We start from the raw sequence: 13,229 nt of genomic DNA, 5'->3' as shown, positions 1-13,229 counted from the left end.
GTAGGGTGCTTTAAATAAAGTCCAGATCAGTTTGGGGCCCCAAATTGATCTGGACTCTTTCTCTTACTGTGTTTTTTGCTGTGACCTAGGGTAGAACCCTGTTCTGGATTGTGCTGACCTCTAGGACACCCCTCATAGCTCACATTCTCCAGGCCTCCCCATTCCTGTGAGCAGCAATTAGGAACTCTATGCATTTTACTCTAAAATCCAGCACTTAATTTTTATGTTTCTAATAATGGCCCTGTTCTCCCAGGTACCAAGATTCAAAATTTTGGACTTCTAATTTTCCTTTTCCCCTCCTTCTAATCTGTTAGAAGCCCCACGATTTATCACTGTCATGTTTCTCACAGGCAAAAAAAATTTTTTTTGTTTATAAATATTTAATAACATTGAAAGTTGTTTGGTCTTCTATCCCATGAGCATCCATCCAGCTGTCTGTCAAATGCTAAGATGCATGACTGCTGTCATAAATGCCCTTGAAATCTTCAGGATAACAGAACATCTGCCTTTGCTTAAAACTCCTTGTTCATTGCCTTGTAGCCAACACCTCTCTCCACAACTTTATATAAAATGTCTCCAGAATTTACACCTCATGCTAGCCATCCATGGATAAAAACGTATACCTGGGATCTCTTCAACTTCCAGCTAATTCTGCTTAGCGCCTGCTTGCCCATGGATACAGCATTAAGTTTGTGCTTTAGGACCCCAGCAGCAGTTCTCATCCCTTTGTTACACAACTGTCCACCAGAAGCCATCAAAAGCCACATTGCATTCATGCCTGGCACCATTCCAAGAGCCGACTTGTACCCTCAAAAGCTCTCACAGGCAAATTTTTACTTCTTTTTCCACTGCCATGGCCCTATTTCTGACCTTTACAGTCTTCTCTACTGTATTCTTAGTTTCTTCATCTATATGTCTCTTGATTCTCTCTATACCTGTTGGATCAATTTTTCTAGGAGGTATCACTCTTTTGCTCAAAAGCCTTGTGTTTTATATTTTCCTTTTGCCCCTCCAAATCTATCCGATTCCTTTCTCTGTCCTGTTCTGTGCCCTGGGAAGAAGGCCTGTACGGACTGTATCAATGGTCTCCCTTGCCTTCTGGCTTCCAACTGACTTTAGCCAACAGGGGGCACTTGCAGGAGGCTGGAAGGAGCAAGCAGAGAGTTAGAGTTTGGGTACTTATTCCCCTGGTTCTCCTTGCTCAGCTGTAGGTTGCCTGTCCTCCTCCACAAAAGATCGCGCCTCATGTCAGGAGATACGTTCTTACAATTTGTAGCTTCTCTCTGCAGGTTCCAATAAAATCTCCTTCTACTTTCACTTTTAGGACTGCTGGTGACAACCCTCCCCACTGTTGCTGGCAGGATGTGGTCCACCATCTCATATTGGTGTCCCTAACACAGCCCACACCTTTTAAAAATCGTGTCTTCATCAAACTCCACCCACTGATCCCATTTGATTGTGCTATTTGCTTCAGACCCTGACAGGTACAAACCTCAAATGCCTTTCCATTACCCATTAAAATAAGTATAGCGCCTCCACTCCACGCTGAGCATAAACTTTCAGGCTGCTCTTGTACTTTATTTTTACATTGACCCGTTGCTCTAGTAAAACTGGGTTAGTGGTAGCTCCCTGAAAAGACCTAAAAAAGTACACCATGTTTACTTTGCTTGGGATACCCTATTTCTCTAACGTCATCTCTCAAAGACTTGTTACTTTTTTTCCACAGTTTATCTCAAATGTTACCTCTTCCTTGACACTCTGGTTCACAATTGTATATTCCCCTGTCTTCCGATGCTTATGTTTTCCCTTGTCTTAGTAACTATTAATGTACGTGCTGTTCCTTTTATTTTATAAGCTCTCCGGGGCCAGTGGCTGACTGTTATAGACCTGCGGTATTTTCTGCATGTTCGGTGTTCAATAAAAATAGAGTGGATCTGGGTAAATTGTACTCATGATTTAAATTTAAAGATTCAGATTATTTTAAGGTGGGGTTAGTGGTTAAAATCAGATAGAATATTTTAAAATTCAGGTATTATATTATGGTAACAGGAGAAAACACAACTTTGTTTTACATGGAGGTAGGTAATAAAGAAAAGTCAGGAATATTCTTTATCTTTCATTAAAAAAATACATTTATTGAATGTCTACTGTGTATCAGGTACGTAATCAAGCACTACAAAATGCCTCTGTTGATGCCCAGCAACATAGTATTAAAATTGTTTTTAATTCGTAGAATACTAGAAAAAAATTAGAATTTACAATCAGTTACTCAATTAGTAATTTTATATTACATTTTGGGGGGGCAATTTCCATAAACACTTGACTTAATTCCTGCAGTTACCAGAAAGTTAACAAAAATACAGTAATTTTTTCACTCTATATAGTGGGACACCATTTGCAGTATAACTGAAGATTTTCCCATGTTTCCAGAAATATATCATAATTTAAAAAAAGACTGTCTAGATTTAGTTTTGCTTTTGAGTATTAGCAGAGACAAAGGAGCCAGCTGCTTGTTAAAAACTGCAACAGAGAATATACACGATGGCACTTTAATTTATTATCATTCTTATATTATAAATTGTGGATTCTTTTGTTTGTCTGCTTGATAAACAAAAACTGATTCTTGGGAGAGTAAGGATCTTTTCCGGTGAATAAGAAGAGAAAAATAGTAAATTGAGACTACTTATTTAGAGAATTTCTCTTCTGTTATGCGATCCTCCAAAAGTATTTCTTTTTGGTGTTTCCACTCTGTGATGTTGCCTTTTTTTTTTTTTTTTTTTTTTTTAGAGCAAATTATGCTCTTAAGAAAGAAAAGGGTAGACCAAACAGACTTGTTGCAGGATAAGCATCCTTATTTGGTCACAAAAATCTCAAAATGATGAAATGAGTATTAATTGAATATTTATAAAAGCACACAATTACATTTTTCAGGTTCTTATGCTTGGGACCTTTAATGAGTTAAATTTCAAGTGTGGGGAACATAGATGACCAGAATAGCACAAAGATTCAGGACAACATAATTGTGAAATTTGTGGCTCACTCTCATTTCAAGTTTGCAAACTTCTGAGTTCTTGGGTCCTGAATTGTTGTTTCAGGCTTGATCCAAATCATCCCAAATGTATAAATTTCACCACCATTTTTTTTTTTTTTTGACTCGTGAATTTGTTTTTATTTTTATTGGGCTATAGGGGAAGGGTTGGGAAATATCTCTGTAAGTTATGCCCTACTAGGGAAATGTCCATTCTAATTTTCCTGGGATAGTTTTTGGAGCTTTTTCTTTTTCTTGGAGCTGCTGCTCTTGCTGGCAGCAGCCTCTTCAGGTCCACTGCTGAGAGGTTCCTCCTTGGAAGAGAATTTCCTCTTTTTCTTGGGGACCCTCTTGTTTCCTGACTCTTCAGGGTCCCTATCTGGTTCCTCTTTAGGGAAAGATTTCTTCCTCTTGGTAACACTTCCACTGCCAGCTGTCTCTTCAAGATCACTACTAACCAGCTCCTCCTTGGAAAAAGATTTCTTTTTTAAGGGTTTGGAGGAGACAGATGGGTCTTCCATTCCATTCTCCTGAGGAGCCTCCTGGGGCTTTTGCTTTTTCTTCTTTTTGGGTCTTTCACTTGTCTCCTCACATTCCTCCGGGGTACTACTGCTGTTTTCTGAAGACGCCAGGGCAATCGCAGCCAGCCTTTTCTTTTCCTTCTTCAAGCGTTTCTTCTCCTGTTTCTCCAGCTTCCTAGTAATCTCAGCAGCCGCTTCCTCTGCCTGAACCATTGCCTCCTTCATGACATCCAGATTCTTTCATGGAATCTCTCCAGTCTCATAGAAGGACAGCCACTCCTCAACTTGTTCTCGAAGCTTCTCCCCCAATATACTGGTAGGTACCTCAGAGAAGCAATCAATTCGTGAGGCAATACTGCATTTGTTTGCCAGGTATTGGGAGATGCGGCCTTTGTTCTTGGCAGCTGTTCGGCCAATGAAGATAGAGTGGAAAATGAGTCCATATTTTGGGGTATTACCCCTTGTCTTCAGGGCTCTGGAAAGTTGGTCCCTGTGCTGGGCCCAGGGAATCACTCAGACACCAGGACTGGACGTCTCACCACCACTTTTTGACTGGTTGATATAAAAATTAATGATCCAATTCAGAGAAAGTTAATTTTGTGATATTCTGTGGATGATTATCTCTAATCTAGTAGTTTTATGGAATGATAAACTTTACTATTTTTTTCTGATTATACAAAATGCAAATAACAAAAATCATTGGATATTTCAGATGAATTCCTATCTCTAAGATTCTTCATTTTTCTACAAGAATTTTGCAAATTCAGAACACGATACACTGCTGTTCACTTGAAGAAAACTAGATCCCAAAAGTGAGATTGCATTTCCACTCCCTAAAACAAAACCGATCAACAAAACAGAAAAGATTTTTAAAACATTTTTCCTTTGAAATTGTGATGTAAGTTTAGTACTTGCTTTCTTTTATTCCTTTTATCTCCCTGAAGGATGTCGCTGAGACATCTGTGCTCTGCTTCACTTGAGTCTTTGGGAGTGAGGTGAATGGTTAACTCTGGTAGACAAAGAAGAAATAGTTTACATTAACTTCAAACATTCAGTGCCACAAACATTATTTGGCTGTTTTAAACCTTGCAATTTTTTCTTCATTTCAGTTAAGTAACGGTACCAATGTCTGCCTGCCTCTGCTGGAATCTTTTTCGCGAGAGTTTTGTGTTTGTGTTAGAAGTTTTGCATTTGCTTAACTTGAGAAGTAATTCCCAAATAAGGTTTAATATATGATATATTTGGTAAACAAAATAAAGCAGTAGAACTTTCTACCTAAATTTAATCAAAATGGTTCGGTTATATTTTAAATGCTTAGTTCTTTAACAAAATTTGACAATTCGATTTTCCACAGTGTTTGAATATCAAATTACCATTATGAGATGTGACTTCGTTGTATAAGAAAAGGGAGCTTTAATTTTTGTTATACTGTGAGTTTTTTTCTTTAGGACATGCAAATTAAGTATTTTCCCTCACAACTTTTTTTTTTCTGAATTTAATTTAATTTATTTTTTTATATATCAGGTTCTTATTGGTTATCCATTTTATACATATTAGTGTATATGTCTATATATGTGTATATATTTATTATGAGGAATTGGCATACGTAATTATGAAGGCTGAAAAATCCTACAATGTGCTGTTTGCAAGCTGGATGGAGGAAAGCTGGTGATACAATCCTAGTCTGAGTCTAAAGGCCAGAGAACCAAGGTAGTTGATGGTGTAAGTTCCAGTCCAAGGGCAGAGGAAGACTAACGTCCTAGCTCTGATGGGCAGGAAGCAAAAAGGAGCAAATTCCTCCTTCCTTCACCTTTTTGTCCTATATTGTTCTTTTTGAAGGATGTGAAAGATTGGATGAGTCCCATTCACATTGGGGAGGGCAATCTATCTTACTGAGTCCACTGATTCAAAATGCTAGTCTCATCTGGAAACATGCCCACAGACTCACCCCCCAATAATATTTAATCTGGGTGCTCCTTGGCCTGGTCAAGTTGACACATAAATTTAACCATCACACAAGGATTAGCAGATTGTTTTTGTAAAGGGCCAGATAGTAAATATTTTAGACTTTGTGTGCCACACATAGTCCCCTGCGCCCTTCTTCTTTTCAACTATTTAAAATGTGAAAACAATTCTTTGCTCCCAGGTTGTACAAAAATAGACTGTAAGGCCAGATTTGGCCCATGGATCGTAGTTTGTCAACCCTTCTAGCCCACAGGTAAGTGAAGTAGCTAATATAACCCCCAGTTTACAGATAACTGGAATCTCAGAAAGGTTTAATAACCTGCCTGAGGTCCAGTGTATTACCTTGGATTTTTAAAAGTTCTTGTAAGATTCTAAACACTTTAACTTCAACCTTTAACACTGTACTAGTTCCTTCTAAGACCTGATCTTTTATGTGGACAACTTTATTTTGTTGTCACAAATGAGGAATGATATTAAATAACAATGTAACTTGTTGACCAATTACTGTTAGAAAGACTATCTAACCATTCATTCCACCAAAACTGAAATCATTGCATTTGACCAACATTTTCCAATATGGTACTAATTAATTAAACAAATATTTATTAAACATCTACCATGTACAAGTACATGTACAAGTAGCAAGTACAAAGCACTTGCTAGTATCTGGAGATATGGTGACAAAGATTCTTTCCTTGACCAAATACTAAGCAGGCTCTTCTGAGCTCTTCTTCAACTAGGCTTTGACTTTGGACTTCTGTGTTGGTCTCTGTATTATCACATTTTAGCAAAAACATTGCTAAATTAGTTTAATCAGAATACACCATCTTCAACATTTGATCGTTCTCAATACCCGATTGGGTCCCTCATACTCCATCATCCTCCAGGTGATGTCTGATCCCTCTGGCCTGCCTTCAGCAAGAATCCTGTTAGATCAGTTTAGCCAGAATCCTCCTTACCCCTGATATTTCCTTTTAGTAATTTTTCATTTACTGACTGCCTTGCCCCCATGCACCCCATTCCTTTGCTATAAATTTTCATTTTTCCCTTGTCGTATTCAGAGTTGTGATCAATCTCTCTCTTCCCCTACGTTACCCCATTGCTGTGGTCCCTAGCCCTATCATGATAGTTCTCCTGAATAAATTCTGCCTTACTGTTCTTTAATGAGTGTCATGAATAATTTTATCATTAAAACGCCAGGGTATAAGACAAATTTTTCTTGTACTCACAGAAATTACTATCCAGAAACAAACTTTAAACAAATAATTGAAAAATGAAAGGAATGGCAAAGAAGTCAGGTTGCTGTAAAGTTACTCATAAATGGCTTTTATCAATCAGTCAACACTTAGTTGGGGTGGGGAAGAGTAGTATATGGAGTAGAGAAGGAGCTGGATCAAGGGAGATAGAGTTTGGCCATGTGATTTCCTGAAGGTTACCTACGACTACCTATACTGTCCAAAAGTTCTCAGCTGTTTTTAAAAATTAATTAATTAATTAATTAATTTTTGGCTGCGTTGGGTCTTTGCTGCTGCGCAGTGGCTTTCTCTAGTTGCGGCGAGCAGGGGCTACTCTTCGGCTTCTCATTGCCGTGCCTTCTCTTGTTGCTGAGCACGGGCTCTAGGCGTGCAGGCTTCAGTAGTTGTGGTTCGCGGGCTCTAGAGTGCAGGCTCAGTAGTTGTGGCGCACGGGCTTAGTTGCTCCGCGGCATGTGGGATCTTCCCGGACCAGGGCTCGAACCAGTGTCCCCTGCATTGGCAGCTGGATTCTTTTTTTTTTGCGGTACGCGGGCCTCTCACTGCTGTGGCCTCTCCCGTTGCGGAGCACAGGCTCCGGACGCGCAGGCTCAGCGGCCATGGCTCACAGGCCTAGCCGCTCTGCGGCATGTGGGATCTTCCCGGACCGGGGCACGAACCCGTGTCCCCTGAATCGGCAGGAGGGCTCTCAACCACTGCGCCACCAAGGAAGCCCTGCAGCTGGATTCTTAACCACTGTGCCACCAGGGAAGCCCTCAGCTGTTTTAATTAAACAAAGCTCTTTTAATAAAAGGTAAAGTTGGAAAGGGTAATTTTAAAAATATGGTTTATCAATTCCATTTTTGTATAAAACACATGGGAGAAACCTAGCCAAGGAACACACAACTGTTGCCACATGAAAAGGTACTTTTTTTAAAAAGGTTTTTTGGATGTGGACCATTTTTAAAATCTTTATTGAATTTGTTATAATATTGCTTCTGTTTTATGTCTTTTTTTTTTCTTTCTTTTTTTTTTGGCCACAAGACGTGTGGGATCTTAGCTCCCCCATCAGGGATGGAACCTGCACCCCTTGCCTTGGAAGGCAAAGTCTCAACCACTGGACCACCAGGGAAGTCCCCCCAAAGCTACTGTTATCAAACTTCGAGTCTAAGAACCTACAAATGCTTCTTTTAGCAAGTCTGAAGCAACTGTCTATGCTTTTCCACTTAACTGTCTTAAAAATTCCACATAGCCCCATTATTTTTCTTCTGACCCAGTTACAGTACAATGACGGGGGAGGAAGAATGTCAGTTAAAATAACTCTCTAAGCAGTTCTCTGCTGTCCCTTAATTAGAGAGTTGCGGATGTGAAGGATCACACCATCCCTAGCTATGGTAGCCTTGATAAGCGAGTCCAACCTCTCGTCACCGCGGATCGCACGCTGCACGTGGCGCGGAGTGATCCGCGTAACTTTGAGATCCTCGGAAGCGTTCCCTGCTGGCTCCAGCTCCTGGAGAAGTGCGGCGCGGGCACTGCTGCAGTGGCAGCCGCTGTTCCGTGTGGCTCGTGGTGCGAGTCTTCAAATGTCTGTGTATGCAGCCCACGGGAAATTGTAGCCCAGCTCTCTGTGAGCAGACACTGCCTTAGCCTTGGCCTTCTCGCTGTCCTGCCCAGCTTTGTCTCCGCCGCTCCCGTCCTCGGTCCCAACGCCACCGCGCCGCCTCACATCCCGCCCTGCCGCCGCTGCATCGACCGCGGCCGCCACTGGGGCCCCTGGAAAGGGTAATTTAGATATGAGAGTTGTACCCTTTAGCTCAGGGATTCTCTAATTCGGTGTGAGGTTTATTAATGCGCAGAGCGTACTAAATATGCCAGTTCCAAGGCCTCCTTGTAGAGATGCTGGTAGGGTCTGGGGCAAAGCATTGCTGTTACACTCTCCAGATGATTCTGAGGTGGGCAGTCCGTGAGCCACACTCTTGACAAACACTGCTTAAGACGGAAGCAAAGGTGTTAGATTGGGCTTTGTTCACTCGGCCTCCCAGGAAGGAATGCAACAGCTCTGTTTAAGACCCTATTTTTAAGGAAGTGGAACCCACCTCAGACCTTTGTTAAGGAATTTTGGTCTTATTCGTTTCCAGCTTTTATGCACCCCATCTCTCCTTCCTATCCTTAGTTTCTAAGGTATGCTTGGATTTTCTTATCATTACTTTCTTGCCTTGATTTGTGTCGTTTTTGCTTTTCTAGCCATGATTTTTGTTGAATGCTGGCTACCCTAGAATACCACCCAGACAACTCACTGAGAAGACAAAACTTCATTTATTCCTACCACGGTAAGGAGCAACACTAAATTGACAGTGTCTTAGCATCTTAGAGGGAGGAGGACAAAGTTGGGATATTTATGAGAGTCTTGGAGTCCTGTTTAAGCCTGGACTTCCAGTGCAGTGGCTTGATTAGAATTGGGTAAGAATCATAGTCTAATGATTTAAAATTTGTGGATTTTGAGGTGATGGGTCCAGAGTCTGGGGGTATAAACTGTCATTTCTGTTTTTTATTGAAGAGTTTATGAATCTTTTGTAAAATTCTTGGAATGAACAAAAACGTTATTTTTATGTTCTTGGGCAAGAGTTTCCTGGAATAGTAAAGTTATATTGATGAGGACAGTGGAATAATAAAGTCGTGTGAACGTAGACAGTAAGCTGTGTGGATGAAGATGGTTTCAGCTCTCACTATATTAAAATAAAAATAATTCGAATTATACATTCATTTCTTTATTGGTTTAATTTTATTGGCACAATTTAAAGCATACATTTTTTTTTCCCCAGAAAAGTCTCAAGTTTGTTATATTCCCTGGGTTCTTTCATGCTTGAGAATGTTTGTTGCTATTTAAATGTGAAAAACATTTTGGTGGAATATAATGTTCTTAGGGCTAATTATTTTCTTTTTCTCAGAAATATAAAAGTTTTCTAGTATTTTCTAATGTACACTTCCATATAGACATTAGAGAGAAATATTTTTTTAATAATAAGATTACATCTACTACTTTTTATATTAAACATTTTAAATTTAAGTTGACATTAAATTCACATAATTTTAAAAGAAGAAAAAGAAATGGGTGAAATTGAAAGAATTGCTAAATTTAAGTGACTGTTTATCCATGAAAAGAGATATTACTTTGTAAAAGTAATTTTAAGGGCTTCCCTGGTGGCGCAGTGGTTGAGAGTCCGCCTGCCAATGCAGGGGACAGAGGTTCGTGCCCTGGTCTGGGAAGATCCCACATGCCGCGGAGTGGCTGGGCCCGTGAGCCATGGCTCCACAATGGGAGAGGCCACAACAGTGAAGGCCTGCGTACCAAGAAAAAAAAAAAGTATCCTTTTAAGCTTAATACCAAAAGATTATGAAAAAAGTGAAGTCTTTGGAGCCATTTTTTTCATGATGTATTTTTTAATGTTATCTATTATGATAAATGAAAATAGTTTGTGCTTTTATGTTTACTCCCATCCCTTCTTCCTCCTGCTAATTTTTTAGGTAAGTTGTCATTTTCATATTTTCAGGTTTATGACATTTCAGTGCTGTTCTGTAACTACAAATCTTGCTATCACTTGTTTCACCACAGCTTCTCTATTTAAGAAAATCTTTATGTTGATTCATCTCTTGATTGGTTGGATTCACTGTCAAGTAGATTTTTCTGTCTGAAAAAGGCTTATAGATATGTGTTCCTGAGATCTTGCATATGTGAAGATATTTATTACTTTTATGTTTGAAGTACAATTTGGCAATGTATGAACTTCTTGGGTTACCTTCGTCAAGATTCTGTAGACATTGGGTTTCTTTCCTTCAGAAACTTGCTCTATTATTTTTTAGCACTGAATATCACAGAGCTGTCTGAGGTTAGCTTGATTTTTTTTCTCCTTGTATGTGACTTGTATTAGCCAGGTGATTGTTGTTTCCAGAGAAACAACCAATAGGACATATACATATATATATATATATATATATATATATATATATATATATATATATATATATATATATGTAATGCTTATGGAGGCTGAGAGGTCCCCAGGTCTGCAGTTGGCAAACTGTCAACCCAAGAGAGCTGGTAGTGTAGTTTCAGTCTGAGTCCAAAGGCCCGAAAACCAGGAGAGCCAATTGGTGCAAGTTCTAGTCTGAGGGTGAAAGATTGATGTCCCAACTCAATCAGTTAGGCAGGTAAAGTTCCCTTTTACTCAGTTTTTTGTTCTGTTCAAGTCTTCAGTTGATTAGATGAGGCCCAGCGATGTTAGAGAGGACAGTCTGCTTTACTCAGTCTATCAATTCAAATGTTAATCTCACCCAGAAATACTCTCACAGCCACACCGAGAATAATATTTGACCAAATGGCTGGGTACCTCGTAGCCCAGTCAATATGACATATAAAATTAACTATCACATATGTTTTCTCCTTGAGTGACTGAAGTATTATTTCTTTGTCCTTGAAATTCAGTAACTTAACTAAGTTATATATATATATTTTAATTTATTTTTCATTGAAGTATAGTTGATTTACAATGTTATGTTACTTTCTGGTGTACAACAAAGTGACATATATGTATATAGATATGTATATATTCTTTTTCATATTCTTTTCCATTGTGGTTTGTTATAGGATATTGAATATAGTTCCCTGTGCTATACAGTAGGACCTTGTTGTTTATCCATTCTCTATATAATAGTTTGCATCTGCTAATCCCAAACTCTCAGTCTATCCCTCCCCCAACCCCCTTCCCCCTTGGCAGCCACAAGGCTGTTCTTTATGTCTGTGAGTCTTTAATTAGGCTATCTTAACTATTCTATGTCCATTTTCACTTCAACAATTTCATTACTAGTCCTCAGAAGCTGTTACTACTTCTGCTTCCCCCATCACCACATTTTGATAGTCATCAAAAAGAAAAAATATATATGAAACCCTTTTCCCACCATGAAACAGATATTAATATCTGTTGAAATGAGAGATATGCAAAATGTGATCACCATTTCATAATTCTGTCATTTATTTAACACATTGTGTCTGCTGTGCATCTGCTAGATTCTTTTCAGGTCTTTCTGAATTCAGCAGGTAAAGACCCTGCTCTCCACGATCCAGAGTTAGTTGGTCACATTTCCACACCATGACTATTAGGTATGTGTAGTATCCATCTGTCTTATTCATGGGTGCCATTATCTTTTCATATACGAGAGAAACTTCCAGTTATTTCCCAGCCCCCTAATGGAGGAGTCAGGATGGAGATCAGTGGACATCCTTACAGCTACCACAGGCATGTGACATAGGCTTCAGCAATTATATGTACCAGTGTGAGACTTTGATGTGGAAGTGAAAGGGGTGGAGTAGCTTCAAAACAGCAACCATTTAAATATTTCTCATGATAGAGAGGGCAGAATGGGGATGGTTTGTTTCAGCTCCATGATGTCCCTCAGCTGTGATGCCTAGACTGGCTGGGGACTGAAAGATTGAGAAGGGCTTCTTCACTCACATCTCTGGCACTTGTGCTTCTTCATGTGGCTTGTGTTCCACATTGCATTGCATCCTTCAGGGCCACTCCACAGGTCCTCTCTCTTTAGTTACTTCTTACATACCAGTTTAGGGTCCAAAGAGCATAAAGCAGAAGCTGCCGGACCTTCTTAAAACCTAGGCTAAAGAGTCCTGGATCATCATTTGCTCTATATTCTACAAGTCAAAATAGTTTTTCTTCCAATGAATTTAATTTGTAAATGGTTTGGACTTTGAAAATGCAATTTAAAAGAATCATGAGGCCATGTGGTGATTCTCCTCCACTCTTTCTCAATTTTAGGCAATGAATAGAAGAGTAACATTATGGTAGTTTTTCAGAAAGTTTGTGCTTATTTTCCATTGTTGATGTTAGACTCTCTAAAATGTTCATAGTTTGGAAATTCTTACAGATGTAAGTGTAAATCTTTTTCTGAAACCAAAGTCATTTAAAAATCATTGTAAAAGGTACCTTAAGAAGAGGACAGTGTGGTGGTTAAAAGTGTAATTTTTGGAACTTGACTTGTTAAGTTCAAATCTAGCTCTACCTCTTACTGGCTGTGTGACCTGGAGCAAGTTACTTAGTCTCTCAGTGCCTCAAGTTCCTCAAATGCAAGATGGGGATCTTAATAGTCTTTCTATTATAGAGTTGTTGTGAAGATTTAATGAATTTGTACATGTAAAGCCCTTATAATATATACCCTATACTAAATGCTAAATTTTATTTATTATTATTATCATCATCATCATCATCATTATTGTTGTTATATGTAAAACAATCCAACAGAATGCAGCAAAAGAGAAAAAATGAAGACAAAAAGAAAATGTTAGAAATATGACCAGTGTGATAGTACATATGAAGATTCAGTAAATATGTATTGATTAATCTTCACTACTGAGGACATAATTAGATTGGATAAACATTACAAAATCCATTTATTAATATATGATGTATCCAA

General features: G+C 38.9%; 2 pseudogenes; both read right to left on the bottom strand.

The window, feature by feature from the left end:
* Nucleotides 1-3,148: 3,148 nt before the first annotated feature.
* LOC131751216 (nucleolar protein 56 pseudogene) lies at nucleotides 3,149-3,848 on the bottom strand (annotated as a pseudogene).
* Nucleotides 3,849-8,070: 4,222 nt separating this feature from the next.
* Nucleotides 8,071-12,281, bottom strand: LOC131763935 (histone H2A.V-like; annotated as a pseudogene).
* Nucleotides 12,282-13,229: the final 948 nt, after the last annotated feature.

This window comes from Kogia breviceps, chromosome 1 (assembly GCF_026419965.1).
Source record: "Kogia breviceps isolate mKogBre1 chromosome 1, mKogBre1 haplotype 1, whole genome shotgun sequence".
NCBI classification, from domain to species: domain Eukaryota; kingdom Metazoa; phylum Chordata; class Mammalia; order Artiodactyla; family Physeteridae; genus Kogia; species Kogia breviceps.
This window is presented reverse-complemented; position numbering and strand designations above follow the sequence as displayed.